The sequence below is a fragment of the Equus przewalskii genome, chromosome 25 (genome assembly GCF_037783145.1).
Source record: "Equus przewalskii isolate Varuska chromosome 25, EquPr2, whole genome shotgun sequence".
In the NCBI taxonomy this organism is placed as follows: domain Eukaryota; kingdom Metazoa; phylum Chordata; class Mammalia; order Perissodactyla; family Equidae; genus Equus; species Equus przewalskii.
This window is the reverse complement of record NC_091855.1, coordinates 42034093-42057899: the sequence shown is the minus strand read 5'-3', so window position 1 is coordinate 42057899 and position 23807 is coordinate 42034093.

Here is a 23807-nt window from a genome sequence, read left to right as displayed (position 1 = left end):
TCCAGTTCAAAGGGTCCTGCCGACCTGGCCTGGCCCCCTCTGAGCCCAGATTCCTCCTCCGTAAACTGAGCAGCACCCTGCCTTCCTCACCGAGGGCTCTGAGAAGCCCATGTAGACCGAGGCCCCACCCTGTGGGGGACTCACGATCGTCGGAGACCAGATCCCTGATGTGGGGGCCGCTGAAGTGCCGCCACGGTCAACACGGGCCCAAACAAACACACAGACGGCCAGTATCAGCCCTCCCGGACACCTGGTCGTGCCCCTGGCCACCGCGGGGGAGCAGGCTGCAGGGGGCCGGCCCGAGACCGCCGGTCTCATTTCAGGGACACGGCGTGGCTTCTGCCGGCCGCCTGGCCGGCCCCACACAGCAGCGCTCCTTGTCGGGGCCTCGGGGGCTGTGTTGATCTTGGAGGGCTCGCGGGTACTCCCGGGGCTCCGGGCGAGGTGTTCCACGGCTGCTTTCTGGAAATTATTTTATGGTCCATGTAGGTGTTGGGCAACTCCCATCCTGCAAATATTTCCAGGCTAAAAATACCGTGCTCACGCTCCACGGTGGCGAACCTTGGGGCCCAGTGTAACGGCACAGATCTCAAGCCATAAAGGCGGACCCACAAGAAGTACACAAGAAGTACAACTGTTTCTCTGCAGTTCACCTCCTCCGAGGACCCGTCCTGCGGGGGCAAATACCAGCTCTCAGTCAGCATCCCCCCTCCCCACACCCCGTTCTCGAGGCGGGGAACTGGGGCGCGGGCAGCACAAGCAGCTATGGGGGCGAGACCTTCGAGAGCCACAATATCCGTGCCCTCTCACCTGCCCCGGCTCTCCCGCCACCTCTGCAAGTGAACCTCAGAAAGCTATTTTGAAATTCCAAAGTCAAGAATTCACTTCTAAGCAGAGCAATTGTTCCTCAAAAAGCGAAGCATCAAGTTAGCATATGGTCCAGCAGTTCCACTCTGGGTGGAAACCCCGAAGAATCGAAAGCAGGGTCCCGGCTCTGTGCACACGCATGCTCGCAGCAGCATTATTCACACTATCCCAAAGGTGGGAGCAACCAGTCTCCGTCAGTGGACGAAGGGACAGACAAGATGTGGTATGTCCACACAATGGAGTACTACTCGGTCTTAAAAAGGAAGGAAATTCTGACACACGCTACAACACGGACGAGCCTAGAGAACCTTGCGCTAAGTGAGTAAGCCAGTCACAGAAGGACAGATACGGTGTGATTTCACCTACATGAGGCACCCAGAGGAGTGACGCTCACAGAGACAGAGAGTAGAGGAGGGCGCCAGCGGACGGGGAGCTATCATTTAACGGGTACAGAGCTCCTGTTTGGGATGACGACAAAGTTCAGGAAATGGGAAATGGTGACAGCTGCACCACATTGTGAATGCACTTAATGCCACCGAACAGGACACTTTCAAATGATTGAGATGGTAAATTTTATGTTCGGTATATTTTACTACAATAAAAAATTACCAAAAAAAAAAAATACCTTCTTTCTTCCCTCTTTTCTGCTGGATGTCCCAGGGCCGGAGCTGTGAATGCAGATGTCCTGGGACAGCATTGCTCCAATGGGCGATTTTGTCCCCGTCCAGGGGACACTTGGCAATGCCTGCAGGCATTTTTGGTCGTCCTACTGGCATCCAGTAGGTAGAGACCAGGGCTGCTGCTGGCCACCCTACACGGCCCAGGGCAGCCCCCAGCAGAGAGTGATCCAGTCCCAGATGTCAATAGAACCAAGGTTAAGAAATCCTACTCTGGGGGAAGGACCAAGGATAGCTAAAAGCAGAACGTTAATGCTTCAGAAATATCTAGATTATCTCCTCTTCTGCAGCTCGCTAAAGAAAGAAAATATTTTCTAAGGAAAAAAAATCACTTTCTTATTCCTGCACTAGCTGACCTCCCCTGGCCTGCTCAGCGGGAGAGGGGCACGCGGTGTCCTCGCAGGGGCCTCTGTGACCCTTGCCCAGAAGTCTGTGAGCTCCATGGATCAGTACCTGTCTGTCTGGGTCCGTACCACAGGCCCCTCCCCAAAACACACCTGCACAGTGCTGGCCCACAGTGGGCACTTGGCAGGACTGGTGGCCTGAACAGGACCCCACTGTTAGCCTCATTATCCACGGAGTGAGGTCAATGAGGGACACCGGATCCCAGGTTCAGGGAGCTCTACTGGGCCCCACCACAGCCCAAAGGCCATCAGAGGCACAGATGAGAGAAACAGGAATAAGTGGTCACTTGAAGAGTACTCCTCCCCCACCCCATCCTTCCCATGTTAGATACTGTGTGAGCCCAAGTTGTGCTTTGCAACAGCAAGTTGTTTAAGGCAATTTGTGAGGACTTTGTCGACCCACTTAACTGAGAGCTCCGGAGGGAGAGGTCTGGAGGAAGATGTCAGGATGTCAGGCATGGCTGGATCCAGGAGCATGAGGGTTGTCATTGGGACTCTTTCTCTGTCTGACCACCTTTCCTTTTTGCTCAACCCTGCTCTCCCTTGGGCCCTGGCCTCATTCCTTCTTGAAGCAGATGACTATCTTTGAGATGTCCTGGGAGATGGACGGGGCAGTCCCCTCCCACTGATGTTGTCACCACAGCTCACAACCCCCAGCTCGTGACAGCTCATCTCTCTCCTTGAGCGAACATCAATTCCCAACCTGGACTCTGATGGGCCTCTCAGGTCACATCCTCACCGCTGGGGGTGAGGCGGGGCACGGTGACGGTCAGGGAGAGCTTCCCAAGGGAAAAGACAGTGGCAACCCAAGGTGGATCTTCCATCCCCGCCTCCAGACCAGATCTGGCCAGCCCGGCAGAGCGGGGGTTGGGGGAGCGCTGGCCTGAGGTCTTTTGTCCTAAACAGTACTGTGGCCCTACGCCATTGTCCTGCCCGAGGCCTTCTCCAGCACACAGCCCAGGCCCCGGTCTGCCCTCACCCCTTCCCTCTGCCTGCTGGGAAGCCTGGCACCCACCCCCTGGCCTGCCCGTGGGCGTCTACACAGCTCTGCTGGCTTCCACATACACGCTCCGTGCCCGCTCCCTGCTCGCCACATCCCAGACTCCTTCTAAGATAACTTGCTGAGCTGGTGTTGCTTCATAAGCCACTTTAAGGCCAGTCCAGAATAAAGGGAGGGGAGGAATAAAACAAGGCCGCCGATAGTGATGTTGACGTGCCAGCAGGATTTCCCCTCGATCAAGGGGGTGTTAGCATGGAGGAAACCTTGGGCTGACAGCCTGGAAGGGGCTCTTGCAGGTGCACAGGCTGAGGGCGCTAACTGGGGGAACCTCTGATGGGGCCAGGGATGGGCCTGAAGGATGAGTTTGGTCCAGGCCACTGCTCAGCCACCGAGGCCATCTTGGGATCTGAGCAAGCACTGAGCGAATGAATGCACGTGGCCTCAGGTTTCCCCCTTCAAGCCAGGGCAGAGCCCCGTTGCCTGGCCCTCAGAGAGGGTCTGAGTCCTCGCTGCTGTTCCCGCCACACATCCACCTGCCTTCACTTTGGCTCAGAGCCGACCCTTCCATGCACCAACCACGTAACCTTGGGAAAGCATACTCCTTTCCAGTGGCTATCGTAACAAATGACTACACACCTCATGCTAAAAACAAAGGAAATGTACCTCTCACAGTCCCGGAGGCCAGGAGTCCAAAATCACGGTGTTGGCAGGGCCACGCTCCCTCCCAAGCTCTAGAAGAGGCTCCCTCCTGCCTCTTCCAGCTTCTGGTGGCTCCAGGCGTCCTTGGCTTATGGCAGCATCACCCGGTCTCTGCCTCCACTTCACATGGCCTCTTGCTCTGTGTCTCTCCTCTGCGGGTTTCTTACAAGGACCCTTGTGAAAGACCAAATATACAAAGGGACAGTGACCAGACCGCACGGAAAAGCAGAACTCTGACCCGCAGCCTGAGCAACGCATGTAGGAGACCGGCCCCTCGGCTACAACCGACAGCCCTGGGGGACAGCCTGCTCTGTCAGATTGCAGGAGGCCAGGGGCCGTCCCTAGAGACAATCCAGGACGCTGAACAATGACTTCTGTGACAATCGTCCCAAACGGCGGGGACTCCATCAATAACCCACAGCTGCCCTAACTTTTGCTGCTGCTCCCAACTCAGGACCAACCAGAGAAAGTAAAATAAGACTTATGGACCTCCCCCTGCCGCAGGAGCCCTGCTCCTTGTGAGCCGCCTCTGCCCTCCCCAGGCCCAGGGCCCCATTCGGGCTCACTGGCCGCCTCCCTTTTCCACTGAAGCTCCCGACGGGGCCCACCGGACCGTCCAGGATGGTCTCATCTCGAGAACCTTCCATTCATTTTATCTGCAAAGACCTTTTGCCCAAATGAGGCCACAGTCAGAGGATCTGGGGTCCAGGCCACAGACACGTCTTTGGGGGCCACCATTCCGTCCACTACAGCGGGTAACTCAGCCACGCCCTGCCTCCGCTTCCGTGGGTGCAAGTGGGGGATGACGACAGGCCTGCCCAGCTGGCTGCGGGGACACAGATGTGAGCGTGTCCTTGGAAAGCCCTGGGAACAGGGCCTGGGGGGACACACGATGCTCAACCAGAGGCCATCATTATTCAGAGTGCGGGAGAGGGACCCCCAACAGCGAAGACACAAAAAACAAATTAGTAGGGCACGAGGTTTCTTTTCGGTGACAGAAAGGTTCTAAAATTAGATTGTGGTAATGGTTGCACAACTCTGCAAATTTACTAAACAATATTGAATTATACACTTAAAAGGGTGATTGCTATGATATATAAATTCTGTCTCCACAAAGCTGTTAAAAATACAAAGTAGGCCACCAGAGACGGGGAAGGCTCTCTGGGCGATCTTGGGTTCTCCCAGTGCCCGAGGCCGGGGGTGGGGGAAAGAGGAACACTCAGCTGCGGGGCGGGAGGGTGGGCAGGGGGCAGGCCGGGCCCCAGGCGTGCGTTCCGGAACATCGCTCAGCCGAGACTCACGAGGAGGGAGGTTGTGAGACTTTGCCCTTCTGAGGGGCTGAGGCACGAACACGGCCAAACTGGTTCCGTCCTGCTTTTCCGTGTTCTCCAGTCACATGCTCTGGTGAAGGTCGGAGGGACGGAATAACTTGGCGCTTCTGCGGGGCGGGGGACCCAGCTGGGGGGGTCAGAGGATGCTCAGGGCTGGAGCTCTGGCCGGCCAGCCGGCTCGAACGGAGAGCCCATCTCCTCGTCATATGCCAGGGTCTGCACAGCTCGTGTCACTTCTGAAAAACAAGTTCGTCTTTTTGGGGCCCAGTGTCTTTTGGACTTGGGGATCCCCCAAACCCCTGGCTCCCACAAACCCCCTCAATTCCTGCCCAGCTGCCCCCATCCCACCTCTGCCACTAGCAGCTGTGTGACCTGGGGCAAGCCGCCTAATTTGTGCCTCGTTTTCCCCACGTGGGAAAGCGGGGCAAGCCTGAAAGGCCCCCTTGCCGGAGCCCTGGGAGCCCCCTTCTCCGCCACATGCCCTCCTCTGGCCTCCTCTGCTGGGCCCTTCTCCCACAGGCAGCACCTGTGACCCTTGCTCAGAGGCCGGCCCTCCGCCCCCTGGGGGCTCTTTGCCCACCAGGAAGGAGCCTGAAGTGCTTCCGCTCCCGTGGCTGACTGGGGACACCCTGGTCTCCAGCTGGGACACACTGGGGCCTGGCTACACTCAGGAGCCCCAGATGTGCACGGAAGGCCCCGGCCTGGCTTCCCGCCCTCCCCTGGCCTGCAGTGGTCACACATGCCTGTCTGAGGGCCAGGCCTTCACCCCCATCGATGAGACACAGGAGCACTGACAAGATGGGATCTGAAGAGTCCACAAACATCCCTGGCTCACCTTTAAAAGTGCATTAAGTCTTAAATGACGTTTCAACTGGGAGCAAGGAGCATGGATTCAAAACAGGGTGTGTGGAAGGAAAGTTCAAAAGCAGGGAAAATAGGATGAGGACATTCAGACTTATGTGGCCATGACTCTCTGCAGTGACCCCGATGTCCTAACTCTCCAGTCCCACACAGGTAGGGCAAGTCATGAAGCTCTCAGGCCCTCAGTTTTCTCATCTGTGGAATGGGGATGATGAGAAATAGCCCCCTAAATAATGGATGCACATGTACGCTCATAGTAGCATTATTCACAATGGCCAAAAGGTGGAAACAACCCAGATGTCCATTGACAGACAAATGGATTTACAAAATGTGGTACATCCATACAATGGAATATTACTCAGCTGTAAAAAGGAAAGAAGTGCTGATACATGCTACAACATGGGTGGAATTTGAAAACACGTTAAATAAAAGAAGCCAGCCACAAAAGACCACATATTGTAAGATTCCATCTATAGGAAATGTCCAGAATAGGAAAATCCACAGGAACAGGAAGTAGATCGGTGGCTCTCAGGGACGGGGAGAAGGCAGAGTGGGGAGTGGGGAGTGACTGCTTGATGGGTGGGGGTCTCCTCTGGGGGAGATAAAACTGTTTCCGAACCAGGTAGACATGATGGCTGCACAACATTGTGAGTGTACTAAATGCCACTGAATTGTTCATTTTTAAATGATTTATTTTGTTACGTGAATTTCACCTCAAAAAAAAAAAAAAAAGTCCCCTAGTTGACAGGATGCTGGTGAGAAGGAGGCAAGTTTATTCCGCCCGGCACCTGAGGGGGCTGGCACACGGCTCAGGGCTGGGTCTCACAGGGCACAACAAGTCCACAGTCCGCCGTGGCTGCCCAAACAGCGCAGGCCGTTCTTGGAGGCTGGTGCAAAATGCGGATTTCATCCTTGGGAAACGACCCCTGTTGTTGGTAAAATCTGGGTGGTTTCTCCAACAAGAAACTGCAGGAAACCGGCCCCTGGCAGCGCCGTCCACGAGCCACTCACACGTGTTGGAAAGGAGGGTTTTGCTGCTAGACAGGGAGCATGCCCGGCTCGAGGAGGCCAGCGGACGGCGCAGACCCGGCCCGACCACCTGCAGGTCGGAGACCTCTGCCCTCAAATTCATTCCCACCGCCCCCGGGGAAAGTGGTGCAACACTGGAACTTGCCGAGAATATCTGAGCGTCAGATCCAGCTGAGTGTGCCCAGAAGAGGGGGTCACGCTGGAAGGGGGCCCCAGCCAACCCCACCTCACTCTTAACTAACCAGCCTGGGGGGCGACGTCACTGGGGTTCTATGTGGATGAAAGAGACGCCCGTGATTTGGGTCTTTGGATATTAGATTTATAGCTGTGTTTATGAAGACATGTTGCTTTGAAAGACGCTTGATGGTAAAGTAACGAGGGACGGAATTTTCCATCGGGTGTGCTTTTTAACAGTGTGGATGGCACCGGACTGTGACAAGATGGGCACCCCCTACCCGGCCGTGCCGCCCTGAATCCACCACAGCCACACTGCCGCCTCCCTTGGGAAGAGCGGGCGGATGACCAGTTCTGTCGACAGAATTGAGAACCTTCAACTTTTAGAAAAATCCGGAAAGAAGCGGGATGTAGCATGGAAAGCTGCTTTGCTCTCCAGGTGTAAGCTGGGAGGAGAGAAGGGGCAGGAAGAGCCCCCCGGCCTCCCAGCTCAGGGTCAAGTGGCTGTTTTTTTTCAGAGAGAGTGAGGGGGAAAAATGCTTCAGAGCGAAGGACAGAAATACGGATAAGACAGACAAATCCGCTTTTCATCTTCGCGATAAAGAGTGACTCACACAGGCGGCTGGCGCGGAGGCCAGTTTCTCAAGGCCGAACCCTCCCGTCCAGCAGTTTAATGAGGGCCCTGCCCCCACCACACATGTTGTTTGTGCGTCTGGTTTGGAGAACTTGGGGGGATGGAACTGGGGACCTGTGGATGCCAACGCAACTCCTGCCTCACAGCCGTAATAGGAAAATAGGGCCTCGGAGCAATTAAGTTCTGGAAGTTTTTCTGACGGCCTTCTGGGCAGATGTGGCTGGGCCCTGGGGCGCCCGGCGGGCCCGCAACGCTGCAGCTGAGGGCGCTTATGTTATCATCCCTGCGTCCCTCTGCAGATGCTCTAGGGGGGTTGGGGGGGTGACACCCAGGCAGCCAGATAAATGAGAAGCGGGCGAGAAAGAGGAGACGAGCGAAAGCAAGTGGAGGGCGGGTGAGTCTGGGCCGCGGGGTGTCTGCATCCCCCCCCCCCCCCCCGCTGACCCGGGATGTTTAGCTCTGAGGCCCTCAAACAGAACGAAGTAGCCGTGGGTCATTCTCCTGCCTGAGCTCAGCCCGTCCCCATCCTCCTCGCCCTCCTGGTGCTGCATCTGGACGCCTCCTTGACGGCTGGGTGGCAGCACCAGTGAGGGCAGGGGCCGGGGCTAAGTCACCCCTAGAGCCCCACGGCTTGGGAGTTCACTTACTGTTTGATGAATGAATGACTGAATGAGCATATGAACCAATGAATGAACACAGATGGCTAAGAGGATTCGCTTCTCCCCATCATCAGGCTGAGGGGCAAGCTGGGAAGAAGAGAGCCATCACCACCACTGGCCCAGAGCTTGGCTCTGGCCACCCATGCCCTTGTCAGAGGCATGTGGGGACAATTTCAGTCTGCTCGTTCACACGTCAATGCCACACACCTCTGTGGGTCACCTTCTCCTAAGGTTTAAACCTCTGCTCTGCCACTCACTAGCTGTGTAACCTTGGCCAGGTTACTAAACCTCTCTGTGCCTTCATTTTCCCATCTGCAAAATGGGGATAATAGCCGCGCCTTCCTCAGGGGGATCCTGGGAGGATTTGAGAGTTTATACCCACACAGAGGTGCCTGGCTCAGTGTCTGGCATGTGGTAGGCATGAAGTCAGAGTTGATTACTATTACTATTATCATTGTTATTAAGGCTTTGAGCTAGGCCCACCAAGGGAGGCAAAGATGAACGGGAGCTCCCTCCTGCAGCTCCCGCAGCCGGTCCACAGACGCCCCAGTCCTTAGCCCCACATTCCAGGCCCACAGCCATCAGCCACTGTGGTCCTTGCCTCGTCCCCGTTTGGTGCCCCAGACGCTGGGTCTGTGCACTCGGTCGGTGTGGGCTGACGCTGTCAGAGGGCCGGGCTGCTGTGGGGCTGGTGGTGGTCGCTGGTTATGGGATTGTTGTGGTTGCTGCTGCCCTCTGGGTCCCGTGTTCTGTTGCTGGGGCCCCCACCTCCCACCCCTGTGCCTGGACCAGGCCGCTTCCTGGGCCTGGAAGCCCCTTTCTGGGGACATCGCAGGGCGGCCCCCAGCGAAGCAGATGCAGATGAAGCCTGCCTCCGCCGCCCCCTCCCTCAGAGCTGCCCCTTGTCGGGGTTGGCGACCCCGTGCACAGGGCAGAGCGTGAGACCCGAGAGGCTGCGGGCGGAGGGGTCTCCGGAGAAGCTCCAGAGGGGCAGAGGGGCAGAGGGGCAGAGGGGGGAGGAGGGGCGGGAGGAGGAGGACGGAAGGAGGAAGGACGGCGGGCCAGGCAGGGCGCCTCCCGCAGGGCCTGGCCCCGCGCTCTGCCAGCCGCGTGCGCTGAGTAAATGTTTGTTAAGTGGATCGAACTGAATTGTATCAACAGAGAGCGCGGGGCACACAGCCCGGAAGCTTCCAGGCTCGCTGAGCACACCCCGGGGCCGCGCTATACTTCCGCTCATCTTAATGGGGTTCGTCCAATGCATAAGTGGCCCCTCATTACCCAGCAGCAGCGGCACCCAGCTCCGCCGCCCCGGCTCCTCCCCACCCCCGCCCCCCGGGGGACGCCGGCTCCACCCCACAGGCTGCGGCGCCCACCTTGACGCCTGGCACCGGGGGAGGGACGGTCTGGCAGGCTGGATGGGCAGAGGCTGAGAAGCAGCAGTGGCCCAGGACTCCAGGGAAGGGGGGCAGAGGGACGGGGGGTAGGGTGGTGGGAGGCACCGAGGGCCCCCAGGTTTCCATCCGGGCCTTGGGGTGGGGGTTGATGCTGCGGGAGCAGGTTGGGGGGCAGGGGAGAGAGAAGAAGGTTTTAATTGTGAGTTGGGGGTTCCCCGGAACAGCAGGCGGTTGACTGAGCCAGTGTCCCTACCATCCATTGCATGGGGTGGGGGCAGCACGCAGGATGGGTCCGAGGGGCCAGCATCCAGCTCGTCAAGTGGGCGAGGATGTTGCCCCGAGGGAAGAGCCACAACCAGGAGCCTCCCAAGGGAGCTGGGAGCCTGACTCAGTGATAGGGACTCACGGAAGTGGTTCGGGGACAACTGTCTGGAGGGAGAGCCCAGTTTCTTCTGTTCCCTGGTTCATTCATTCGCTGCGTGCTTCCTGAGAGCCCACTGTGTTCCAGGTAAGGCCCAGGGCACAAAGCAGTGACCACACAGGCCCCTCCCTCCGTTCCACTCTGTGGCTCTTACATTCTGCTGGTGGAGACTGACCGACAAAGAAGATGAATGAGTTAAACAGCTGTTAGTGAAAGTGCTCACGGGAAGGTACAATTTCAGACGAGGTGACAAGGGGAGCCTCACTCCTGGCCGTTTAGGGGAAAAGCATGTAGGCAAAAGGTGGGCACATGCAAAGGCCCTGGGGCAGGAGCATGACCTGGCTGTTTGCGGTGGCTGCAGTGGAGTGAGGGAGGTGGAGAGTAATAGGAGTCCAGGCCAGGGAGGCACAGGGCCTCTGGAGGGCTTTGGAGGGACTTGGGTGACCCAGGTGCCTTCGGCAAGGACAGGCTCGCATGGTTTCTGTGGGCATAGGATGCCTCCAACTGTTGGGTCGAGATTAGGGGAGGTGCATGGGCAGACCAGGTTTATAGTGCCCTGTCGACATCCCAGGGAGATGTATGGAGGGCATTGGGATAGCAGGGTCTGGGATTCAGCCGGGAGGTCCCGGCTGCAGAGGTGAATTCAGGACTCGTCAGCGAGCGAGTGGGATTTACGGCCACGTGCAGGATGAGATCACCCAGAGCGAGCCCAGACGCCCATCCCGCATCTCCTTGCTTAGCTGAGGCTCCTGCGAGCGAGACCGTTTCTCGGTTGCTCTGCACCCTTGGCCCCAGCCCGGCGCCTGGCAGGGACGGAGCAGGCCCCTGGCCCTGGCTGGCGTGATGAATGACTCACTCAAGAGACAAACGCATCAGGAAGTAATTGGGTGCAAGCTGGCGGCGCAGCGTCAAGGCTGGCTCCCTGCCTCGTGTCCTCGCGCGTCTCCCCTTCCTTCGGACCCAAACAGCCTTTATTAGCTTAACCGACACTGAGGAAGAGATCCCTGGGCGAAGCATGATTATAGAGTTCAAGGAATTGATTGCTTCTTCGGGTGGAGTTGTCTAAGTTAATGAATTTTAAGCAGATCTATTTTTGAAAGGATGCATTTGACTCCATCCCTATGGCGACCATATTTTCCAAACCCGGGGCCAGAGACACTGCCTGACACACGGGCTGATGGATGGCCGAGGGATACAACAGAATATTTGCAGCCGGGGCTGTCTCGCCTCCGTCCTTCATTTATTCCTCCCGCATGCCGGGCAGGATATTAAGAACTCACAGGCTTCTCTTATCTCCAGGCGTGTCCGCACTTGTAATGGGTTGACTTCAGTAAACCTATTTGCCAGGGTGTTATCTCTGGCTCGCGTTTCGGCGGAGAGGCGGGGGGAGGCTTCGGGAAAGTAATCCACCAGTTTGACTAAGTTTTTCCATTTTCTGCCCATCCTTCTCCTGCCAGAGAGAAGGAGCTTTGCAGGGAAGGTGAGGCAACTGCAGAGGAAGCTGGCGCTTGCTGCAAGGCCGGGAGCCCGCCCGGGGCCGGGAGCCGGTCCCCAGCGCTGCCACTTCATAATTGTCGCAGCAGCCCTAATGGAGCTCTTAAAAGGTGCCAGGCCCTGGGCCAGGCATCTTCTGTGAGCCACCTTATCAAGAGCTCCCGAGTTCCCTGGGAAACAGGGACCACGGTTATCACCACTTTGCAGACAAAGCAGCTACATCTCAGAGAGGCAGAGCTGCTTGCCCAAAGACACACAGCGAGTGGAAAAAAAGAAAACAGAAACATCACAGCAAACCATTACGGAGCACTTCCTCTGTGTCTGTCCCGAGTCCTCGGGACACCAAGGCATTTACTCAACCTTGAAAGAAGTGCCTTACTCCGATCCCTGGAAGAGTTAGTGTGTGCAAAGAGTAGGCCACAAAATAGTCAGCTGCTACTGTGATTCCCACGTGCAGATGGGGAAACCGAGGCACAGAACACCTGACCAGCTTTCCCAAAGTCATGCAGCACACAAAGGGCATTGCACGCAGCAGCTTGGAGCGCAGAGCGAGGGGAGCTCACAGTCTGGCCCTGACCAGCTCTGTGACTCGCCTTCCTGAGGTCAGGTGAGCAAAGTCGAGGCAGGAGGGAGTGGCTGACGCTCTCCCCGGGGCTCCAGCAGGTGGGCCGCATTACACCTGCCCAGGGGCTTCCCCTGTCTGTGCTGCGATGGGCAGTACACTTAGATAGTGTGTCCGATGATGAAGAAAGCCAAGGGTGGGGGGCCCCCAGCGTGTGGATGATGTCGGGGGCCCAGGCCCTGGAGGAGGGGAGTTATTCACTCCAGATTCGTGGGTGTCTGCTTTAGGACTCTACCCCCTCACCTCCACCCTGACAGATGCCAGAGTTCTGGTGGGTCTACCTTGGGGGCACATCCTGACCACGTCACCCCCTCCTCTGCCACCACCCGGCCAGGCCACCTTCTGCTCTTAACTCCCGACGCTTCCTGCTTCCGGCAGCATGCTCGGATCTCATCTCTGATGACCCACCTCCCATAGGACAAAGATAAAAGCCATCCCCTCACCTTAAAAGGTCTGGCCCTCGTCCACCTCATTGACTCAGGGTGTTGACCTAAACTGGGAAAGCCAACAGCCGGGGTTATGACCCCACCTTCTGCACATCGCAGCTGTGTAACCTCAATGAATTACTTAACCTCTCTGTGCCTCTTGGCTACCCATCTGTAAAATGGGGGGATAATACCCCCTCATATCCTAAGCCCCAACTTCTGGGGGAAACGCACCCCCTCTTTGCAGCCCACCACCCCGTGGGAGGAGGGGCGGTGGGCAGGCAGGCATGCCGGAGCCCCATCCTGGTTCTGCAGACTCCCAGCCTGAGCGTCAGTCCCCATACCGCCAAATGCATGTTTTGCGCGGGGCGGGCGGGGGGGGGGCGTCCTTTGGGGATGTGTCCCATTAGGCGTTGCCTCTCCTTCCCGAGGAGGTTAAGTGACTTGTCCAGGTCACGCAGCAGGTGAGAGCTAAGCCCAGACTTGGAGTCCCGACTCGCCCAGGTTCCCCGAGCGCGGCTGCCGCAGGTGAACCAACAAAAGACGTTTTTATTATCATAAACGGAGACTGTGGCAGAGCCGCCTCTCCACAGAAGGAAAGGTCTAGAACAAGGAATAAAATATCCATCGCTTAGTTTTTAAGATTCACTGAACCTTCCCACTCGCAGCAAAAACAGCTTACTTTCAAATTAGTCAACCAGTGCGTGAGTCATTTCTTTGCCAGCGCCTGTGCAGGGAATACTAATGCGGGCCGCCCTGCGGGAGGGTGGGGGGGTCCCTGCCCAGGCAGCCACCACGGACCCTGCAGAAGCAGGCAGGGCTGCCGTGGCACTGAGCACCCCCACCCCCACCCCACCCCCACCCCGTGGGACGCGGCCCCCACCCTGGCGTGCCCTCAGGGTCCTGGGGAAGCTCATGGCCAGGTCAGCCTCCCTGCTGGCGCCCCCCAGACATCCGGCCCCAGCCTTCCTCCAGGAACAGGCTAATTAATCCCCCCCAGCTGGGGAGGCAGGGGCCAGGCAGCGCATCAGTCACGCCCACGCTGACGGGAGGAAAGGCAGAGGGCAGGCGCCACGGCCTTGCCACAAGCTCCAGAGGCCTTGGTTCTGCTTTCTGCTGGGAAGGGGGGCGCCAGGGTGGTGAATCAGACAGAGACCCACGTTATCGTGAGGGGAGTGGGGAGTGGGGGGTGGGTGAGCTGCATCCTCTCCCACGCCCAGGGCCTGCAGAGGCACCTCTAAGCCCACATCCACAGATTCCTTTACTCATTCATTCATTCACAGCCACTGACTGATCAGTCCTTCCTTGATGCTGCTCGGAACTAAACCCATTTAGACTGGGGTGGGCGTGGAGGTCACAAGGAGACAGTAAGCCCCAACGTGGATGAGAAGTTCTGTGAGGGAAGTAGTCAGGGAGGGCTTCCTGGAGGAGAGGATGGGTGAGCTGAGCCTCAGGAGGGATAGAGGTAGCCAGGCGGTGGGGGGATGCCAAGGCCTGAGTCTAGAGACGACATGAGGAGCTGTCGGTGCAGCGGGAGGCAGGCAGGGCCAGGTGGAGAGGCCGTGCACAAGGCCTGAGGGCTGGACCCCCAGGTTGCTGGGTGCCGGGGCTGTGTGAAGGGCAGCATCTGGGTCAGAGTGGAGGTCTAGACAGTTTGCCCCGGCTCCGAGTGGATGCGAGACGAGGACCAGAGCTCGTGGCTAGTTGGGCGGTGGAACAGGTGAGAGAGGATGTGGCCTCATGTGGGGCTGTGGCTGTGGGGATGGAGAGAGGCAGGTGGCTGAGGACATGCTGGAGGCCTGGTTAACGGTGCTGTGTGATGCAGAGCGCGAGGCTGGGACGTCTCCAGGTGTCCTCAGGGCTTCAGGCCTGGAGAGGGGCCAACGGAGCCAAGGATTTGTTTCCTGAGGAGTTCCTGGAGCCAGTCCGGAGGCAGCCGCAGGAGCTGGCCACGCCGAGGTCACAGGAGGGCCATGGAAAGTCTCTCCCCTGGCTGGCGCCTGCCCGAGAGAGAGACCCTTCACTCCACGTTTGACAATGTGCTCAGGCATGTCTACCACTGACAGGTCCTGAGCCATCCCTGTCCCACCCTCGCCTCCCTGCTTTGCAGTCCTCAGACGCACAGCTGTATCTGCCACCTCCTGGTGCCTCCGCCCAGGTCTCCCCGTCTGGTAGGGGGGATGCAAGTCCCCTGAGATGGTGTCACAGCGAGTTGATCGGGGGACACCATGGGGACTTCCTCCCTGGGCCCCTGAAGACACAGGAGAGCTGAGCTCAGCAGAGACAGCTTCTTGCTTCTGGCTCCCTCGCCGCCCCATCCTTGGCAGCTTCTCTGGGTGCGGCCCGTTTCTCCCTCGTGGCTAATCCGTCTTTCTCAGAAGTAAAAAGGTCCCGAGTGTCAGATCCAGGAGGGCGGCCCCAAGACAGTGCCTGCCTGAGCCCCGCTGTCCCCCTGGCAAGGACTGGTCCGAGGTATCTGGGGAGAAAGGAGGGGGCCTAGGACCCCCCAGGAGGAGGTGGCTGCCGGCTGGGGGCTCCCTCGGGCCCAGAAAAGGGCACTCAAGACCCCTTCTGGCAAGGAGCTTGCAGGCCTGGGGCACATACCGGAGGGGGAGGTGCACATCATTAGCATGAGGGGACAGAGCAGTCAGCTGGGGGTGAGCCCTGCACCCCAGAGGAGCCCCCCACAGGGTCCCTCCAGCCCACCAGCTCTTTCCCGCTCTGAGGTCCCCTCTCCTGCCACCACACGCCCTCCCCCGGATGTCTGATGGGGCCAAGACTGCGAGAGGGGCTGCTGTGGAAGGGGGCAGCAGGGTTTGGTCCCCTCCAGGCTCCAGGAGGGTCCTAAGGGGATCAGTGGATACCTGGCAGGGGCGGAAAGCATGAGCCAGCCCACAAGTCTGAGCACAGACTGCATGCAGCTTTCTTATTTTTTCACCTTAAGATAAAAAGCTCCAAGAGCATTAAGCACGAAAGCCCATTTTGACAAGAGGGAGAAGCACCCATCTGACCCCCTACCCAACCCGGGCCACCACCGCTTCTCTGCATGGTCTCCACCTCCCACCCATGACCGTCAAAGGCACAGCCACTCTGACGGCCGCCTGCTCATCTTGTAGCGTTTCCTTAGACGTCTCTCCGTTTTAAAGGAGGGCACGCACACCCAGGACTGAACCCTGAAGCTTCCACGCTGGGAGGCGAAACCGGCGTGTTTAACTACAGCACAACCACCCCGACGAACTTGTCCGGAGGACACGTCGCCCGTGGCGGGTCACCGTGGGCGGCGCTACACCAGGGGCCTGGGCGCCACCCTGCTCTGCCGTCCCTCCTCTGCGGGGCCACTTGTACCTCTGCGGCTCCTTCTGGGCTGCGTCGCCCCGTTGGCCGCCGCGCAGGTGGATCCTGGCTTTGCAGAGTGCAGCTCACGTCCCCGCGATGTCCTCATGCCGATGCCTCTCTGCTTCTCTTCTCTGGCGGGTTCCCAGGAGCCCGTTTCCAGCGGGGGGCCTGCTCCATGGTGGGGCGTCAACGTGGTCCCAACTCTTCACACGTATTTCCATCATTATTCCCAAACCGGGGAAGGTCGTCATGGTGTCTCCCAAGGCACGTGGGACCGTCTCACCCCAGCCTCTCTTGCGTGGGGGGCGGGGGGAGGAGTGTCAGCAAAGCCATATATTTTCCTAACTTGTTAGGTGCCAAACGACCTGACGTGAACGTCGGTAACATCGCTTCCCCGGAAAATAGCAGAATTCCTTTTCTCTTTCTCTGATGTGGTATTTTCCTAGTTATTTCGATTCGGAAGAACCAGATGAAATTGCCTGGATTCTATCATTTCTGCCCTACAGAGATGGCAGTTTCATATGGTTCAACCCGAAACTAGAGGTCTGAGCGCGGGCTGCAGCAGGCTGTCGAGAGAGAGAGAGAGAGAGAGAGAGAGAGAGAGAGAGAGAGAGAGAGATAGAGAGAGAGAGAGAGAGAGAGCGAGCACAGGCCCAGCAGCCGCTTCTCCCTCCGCCCCGGCCAGACATCCTGAGGTGACTTTTCGACACGACATTCGATTTTAGGAAGTTAAATCACGCTCCAACCTGTTTGTTCTCTAAAGGCTGCCGGTGTGGCCGCACAGTGAGGGAGATGAGGTGTCGATGATGCAGGAGGCTGCGGGGCTGCAGGAGCCCAGGGCATCCAAGCATTGCTCCTCTCCAGCCCAGGCCAGGTGGGCGGCTGTCAGAGAGCTTCCAGCGGGAAGGTGTCATCGGGGTCCTCCTGCAGTCTCTCTTGCAGCCCGGCTCGGCAGCCCCTTCCTGGGAGCTGTGGGCCTTCTTGTCAGCCCAACCATCCCCTAAGGAGGTGGCTCTTACCCACCACCAGGACCGGAGGGGAAAAAGGAAAGGAAAATGTCATGCAGGCTGCAGACCAGAGCTGTGCCGCTCTCTCGCCTGGGAGCCCACATCTTTTCGAACCACATTGATTTAAGGAAATCAATGAAATACAAATCTTGACTGTTTTCTAAATTGTGGTGAAATATACACACATAAAATTTACCATCTTAACCGCTTTCAAGTGGCTAAGTTCGGTGGCATTGAGTACGCTCACATTGTTGTGCAGCCGTCCCCACCATCCGCCTCCAGAACTTTCTCATCGTCCCAAACTGAAACTCTGTGCCCGTTCGGCACTCGCTGCCCCTCCCCCGGCCCACGGCCTCCATCTCACTTCCTGTCTCTGAATTCCTCGACTCCAGTAATCTCCAGTGAGGGGAGGCGTACAGTATCTGTCCTCCTGGGACTGGCTGGTCTCCCTTAGCATGACGTCTTGAAGTTCATCCATGTGGTAGCGTGTGTCAAAATTTCCTTCCTTTTAAGGCTGAAAATATTCCCTTGTGTGGATAGATCCTATTTGTTTATCCGTTCAGCCATCCGTGGACATCGAATCGCTTCCACCTTTTGGCTGTTGTAAACGATGCTGCTGTGAACACGGGGATGCAAATGCAAAGCACGTTGTATGAATACCTATGAAAGTGGGAGCAGCGTCCAGCCTGTCTCACACACAGACCTCTCTCCTGGACCCTGGAGAGAGGTCTCCAGAGGAGAAACTGAGGCATGGTGGGCAGTGACGTGCAGAGAGGGAAGGAGATGGGCTTTGGCTCCCCCAGCTCCCTCCCTCCAGGCTGACTGTGCCCCGCTCCCAGGCGCCCATCTTTGAGGCCCCTTGCATGGGACAAGATTCCCTGGAGGTCTTGGCAGCAGGTGACCTGCTCAGACCCGCACAGGCCCCTGCCTTCCACAGCCAAGTGTGGAAGACCCTTTAACCAGGAATGGGGGGCACAGGCCTCCAGCCCTGCTTTGATTTACAGATGGGGACACTGAGGCCAGTGGGCCCTCCTGGAGGCCGGTCAGCCCGGCCACCGGCCACTCTGTGGGTGGAAGAGGAAGGATGCGGCTCTGGGCCTGCCGGGCGGATGCAGCCTGGGGACAGCTGCCAAGAGGCTCAGGTAATTGATGGCTCCTCTGACCTCCGGCACTTTTAATTTGATTGAACGCGCACTTAGAGAAGGGCCAGAGCCGTGTGCGCCAAGGGGCGGGCCCATAAATCAGGCTCCCAGAGAGGCCTCCCGGGCCGAGAGCGCTCACTCTCCATCTGGGGCCACGAGGCGGCCACCAAGGGGCCCTGCCGCGGCCTGCAGGCACAGGGGAGCCTCAGGAGGGTCTCCACCGCGCCCCGGGAGCATGTGGCTGCACCCCATTTGCAGGGGCAATGGTGTCCCCTCTCCACGGCCCCAGCTGCCTCCCTAAGCTGACTGAGGGGGCTGTAGAGACTCAGGGCACCCACAGATTACGCCTGGGAGTGGATGGAGGGGCGAGGAGGGGCCAGAGCCGCTCTTCCACCCTCGGGAGCCCACAGGAGCACCAGGGTTACAGGCAGGGGCGTTTGCCCCCTGCTCCCTCTTCACAGAGCTGCTCGCAGGCCCTGTTGCCACTGCTCTCCCCTGGGGCTTCTGTCCCCACCCTCACAAGGACGCCATGACCCCAGGTTGCTAAATCAGATGGACACCCTTCACCCTTCCTGTCATTGCCCGCCCCAGCAGCTGATCATTCCTCCTGTTAAAACCTCTTCCCGGGGCTGGCCCGGTGGTGAATCGGTTAAATTCGAACGTTCTGCTTCTCAGCGGCCCGGGGTTCGCCGGTTCGGATCCTGGGTGCGGACATGGCACTGCTTGGCACGCCATGCTGTGGTAGGAGTCCCACATATAAAGTAGAGGAAGATGGGCACGGATGTTAGCTCAGGGCCAGTCTTCCTCAGCAAAAAGAGGAGGATTGCCAGCAGATGTTAGCTCAGGGCTAATCTTCCTCCAAAAAACAAAAAAACAGAAACCTCTTCCCTGGGCTCTGAGACCCCTTCCAGACTGTCTGCAGGCCTGGCTCTTGTCCTTGGCCTTGCTCCCAAGGGAGGGTCAGCCTCGATGCCGGGCCCTTCTCTTTCTGCCAACCTCCCCGCCACCATCCTCCCCCAGTGCTGAAACTCCGCCCGTGTGCACGTGGCACTTAGGCCCCGGCCACTGCCCAGGCCCAAGCTCCCACTCAGGGACGCGCTCGCCCTGTGGACCCTTCTCCCGCAGAGCAGCTCCGGAATCACTCACCCAGCCCTGCAACTCAGCACCCCTCTCCTGGAATCAGGGACCAACCTGAAAGCGCTCGCCAGCCTCCACTCACTGGGCTCCCTCAGCCCCCCTGGCAGGTAGCTTTCAGTCTGGAAAGTTCTGCCTCAACAACTTGCCTCCGACCCACCCTCTCCTCCACCCCGAGCCCCGGCTGCTACCCTGGCCTCCAGCCTGGGCTCTCTGGATCAAGCCCACCCCTCAGCTCGGCCTCTGGGCCCCTCAGGATCCACCCGGCCCTCCTTCTCGCCTTGACACTTTTCCGTTGTTTGGAGGACATCAAGGCAGACATGGATCAAATGCTGCTTCCTCCCAGGTCCCCAGGCACAGCTTGTGATGTCCAGGAGTCCAGGAGCCCCTCTGGGACAAAGACATGTCATTATCTCTGCATCCCTGATGGAGGAACAGGAAGGGCATTCTGGGCAGAAGGAACAGCACATGCAAAGGCCTGTGCTCAGCAGGAGAGCGAGAGATGGATGGTGGACAGCCTACAGCAGCGAGCGGAGAGAGGGACAGAGGATGTGGGGGGCAGGTGGGGGACAGGGTGGCCAGTGCCAAGGGCCTCTCTAAGTCACGTTAGCAGGGTGACCTTTATCCAGAGGGCCGCAGGGAACGTGGCCAGGTCTGAAGCCTGAGGACGTCTCCGAGAAGAGGCAGGGAGGGGCCTCGGGCCAAGATGGCCTTTGCCTGGCCTCAGTGCCTTCTGCTTTCCCACAAGGCTCCTGGCCAAGGTTGTTCAGGCCACTGTGCGATTTTTTACGAGTCTGGAGGTTTGTAAAAATTATTAGTTGGTGGAAACTGGAGGGCTGCTGGCCAGCCCTCTGCGGTGGCGGCAGCAGCCTGCCCAGAGGACACCCGCGCCGCCTCTGGCAGCGGCAGGGACTGGGGAGGGGAGGGAGGGAGGGAGGGAGGGAGGGGAGGGAGGGAGGGAGGGAGGGGAGGGAGGGAAAGGAAGGAGGGGAGGAATGGGGGCCTCAGGTTTGGGGGCCGTGGGCCTCCCACTGTGTCCCACTGTGGAACATTCTCCGCCTGGACAGAGGCAGGGGCCGCAGCCCCATATTCTCCAAGTCCCCAGGACCACTAGGAGCCTCCAGGTTGGGGACCAGGCTGGTGGCAATGCAGGACAAGCAGCCACTCCTAAACAGCATGGCCCTTTCCACGAAGGAGCGGCCCTGTCTTGTGGACATGGGTTCGAATCCCAGGTCTGCCAGTGCCTAGCCACGTGCCGGGGACAATAGCAGAGAGACTCGGTGAACACTCGGTGGCCCTGGGCGCTGAGCTGGGCCCTTCCGTGACCTGAGTCGCTTGTCAACGGTCCCGGAAGGAAGCCACCGTGATGGCCTCCTGCGTCGGCCGGGGAAGGAGAACGTGGCGCCTGCTTCCTCGTGGGGCCCGGGAGAAGGGCCCGGCGCCTGGCGTGGTTGAGCGGCGCTGAAGCGAGCTGCCTCTCCTTTCCCACCACGGAGCCTCCCGGAGCTGCTCCTCTCGGGGCTGGCCGGGGAGTTCCCTCAACAGAAAGGAATGTGCAGGCCCAGCAATCCCTGGAAACACCCAGCGTTTGCAGAAGGAGCTGGACGAGGTCAGCTGTGCAGGACCTCGGCCCCCGGGGCCCCTGGGTGCAGCTGACTCCCTGGACCACTTAGAGGACCAGGGGCCGGGGTCCCCTCCCCCCTGCATTCACTGCTCCACCAGTAATCACGACCATCTGAGGGCCGTGGGCTTCACCTTCTGGCTTAGCTGAGAAGTTCTCAGGAAGTGAGGGAGGGAGGGGGGAGGGAGGGAGTGGGGGTGGATGGAAGCCTGTCTTTCTGTCGAGATGGAGGAAGTGTGTGCTAAGCGGACAGACAGAAGTCAGGAGGCCTGGTTTTCCTCCCAGCCCTGCCACTGATGCATTGTGTAACTTTGAGCAGGGCCTCAGTTTCTCCAAGCTGGATGTGTTGTCTTCCTGCTTCATCCACTATCACCACCAGAATGACCAATGCCACTCTGTACCAGACTCAACAGCTTGACACGTCCAGCAGCAAAAGACACTGACAGCCTAGGGTTCAATTAACAGGAGCATGGTGTCACAGCTAGGGAGGTGTGAACCTGCTGCAGACTGCAGCTTGGGCACTAACGCTCAGTTCTGGGAGAAGTTGATAACTGACTTTTGTTCAGAGAAGGGTATTGAAGTCCATCTTACAAGGAACAGATAGAAGAATCCCTGAGACTTGGTCTGGATAAAAGCGGTCAGGAGGGTCAGTTTGCCACCTCCAGATACACTGGGGCCCAAGAACAGTTCTAGAAAGTTTTTTCTTAATGACAAGCATTCCTCCACAAAGGAATAGGCTCCTAATGAGGTAGTGAGCTCTCCAGCACTGGAGGCAAGCAAGTCTCTGTGTGGGATTCTGTGCATGCCCCTGCAGCCTGGGGTGTCCAGGAGGGACTAGAGGGAGGGATTTGGCCCTTCAGCCCCATGGTTCATGAGGCCTGTGCTGTTCCTCTTAGAGAAGGGGCCACTCAGGCTCCTGGCCATGGAAGTGCCTGGGACACCTCACGGATGCTTTGATGGGCCGCATAGGTGGCCCCGAGTGCCACATCCTCAGTCTCCAGGCTGAGAATGCAGAGGAGGGGGCTGCACACAGTGTGTCGAGGCCTCAGATCCCCCTTCTCTCCTGCTTGGGCTGGGCTGGTTCATGAGACCCAGCGTCGCTCGTCCTCCCCAGAGCGGCCCTCAAGACCTTGACTATCAGTCCTCACCCCAGCATTCCTGCTTCCTCCGCCCTCCCGTCCCTGCCTTTGCTCACACCAGGCCCCTTCCCACGTGGCATGAGCTCCTCCACCCCCTCAGAGCCACCCAGGGCTGTCAGAAGGAGCCCCCTCTCCTGGAATGGGGGCGCGGGTTTGCCTGGCTGCGGCTGCCCCCTCCAGGACCCCACGGACGGGGCTAGAGGGCCCCAGCCCCCTTTGCAGACAGGAGGCCCAGGGTGGGGGGCCCAGCTCCCCACCAGGGGCCACGCGGCCAGGCGGGGACAGAGGCCCAGAGCCCCGCTGGCCCGGCCCCAGCCCGGCGCCCCTTGCTCCCCGGCCCCGCCCCAGCCCAGCTGCCGGGGCCTAATCCAGGCCTGTGGGAAGCGGCGGGGAGGCGGGCGGGGATGGGGCGGCCCGCGGGCGGCTGGGGTGCCTCGATGCTGCAGATGCGGCTCTGGGCTCCCGCCTTGGGCAGATTTGACGAACTTGCGAAATTGCAATTCTCCGTGGCTTAGGGGAGCTGGGCCCGGGCCAGCCCGTACATTATCCTCGGCAGCTGTGGGCTGCAGCGAGCCAAGGGGTGGAGGCCTGGCCGGGCAGGGGGCTCAGGGGCCGCCGGACCCCCAGACCCTCCACCCTGGCGCCGGGGTCTGGGGGTGGGTGCTGCTCCCCAGAGGTGCTGATCCGAGCCACGGCGGGGAGGGGCCCACTGCCTGGGCCCCAGGAAGGCGCAGCCAAGGAAGGATTTGCATCCAGAAAACAAACTTTCCCAGGATTCTGAGACGGGAGTGGGGTGGGAGAGCGCTGTGCACACGCTTTGTGGGGAGCAGGCCAGGCCCAGGCCTGGCGGGGGGGTGCAGTTCATTGCGAGTCACCTGGCAAAGGAGTGGGTGCTGGGATTTGAGCCCGGCTCTCCCAGGCGGGGGTCGTGCTCCCCGCGCTCTGGGCTGGGCTGCTTACAGGACGCCCCTCCGAGCTGGACACCCTCCCTTGATGTCGCCTCACAGGTCCAGCGCTCAGATGAGGGAGGGCCCCCTCAAAAGGCAGGCTGAGGGGGGGCCTGGGTGTGAGAGTCCAGCTCCGAGAGGGCTGTGCCGCGCTGCGCACCCAGCGTGGGGCTCTGAGCCCACGCTGAAGAGACGCGGGGTTCCTGACTTCAGAGGCCCCCAAACCCCAATTCCAGGGGGAGGGGCCGTGGCTCCGTCAAGCCTGGTTGCCCCTGACATGAGGCAGACCGGCCCCGTGGATGTCACTGGGCCACTGGGTGACCTCAGATTAGTCCCCCTAAAAAGGCAGAGGCCACCACCCCACCCAGTGGGGCAACATGAGAAAGCACACGGACCGTGCTGGGCGCACAGTAGGCCTGCAGGGGGAAGCTTTCTAGGTCTTTCCACCCAGAGGGAAGCAGCCAATGTTTTTGGCACAAGGAGCCTCAAGCAGAATTCTGTGCTCCAGACAATAAATTTCCGCACACGTACACAGAGAGCGGCCTCTCTGCTTCCGGCCGCCTCGGCTCCTGGAATAGCTGCCTTTTAATTACGTGGAAAGGTCACCAGAAAAAAAAGGAAAGAAACAAAAAGCCAGAATCGCTAGAAACTTCCTCTCTGTGCCCAGAACTTTGCAACAAAGTAACCGAGAGCCAAGGGGAGGGCAGAGGCGGGGGTCTGGCCAAGCAGGGGGCACGGGTGTCCACGCCTCTGACTCTGCTCCCGTCAAGTGGCCTGGCAGGTCGTGGGC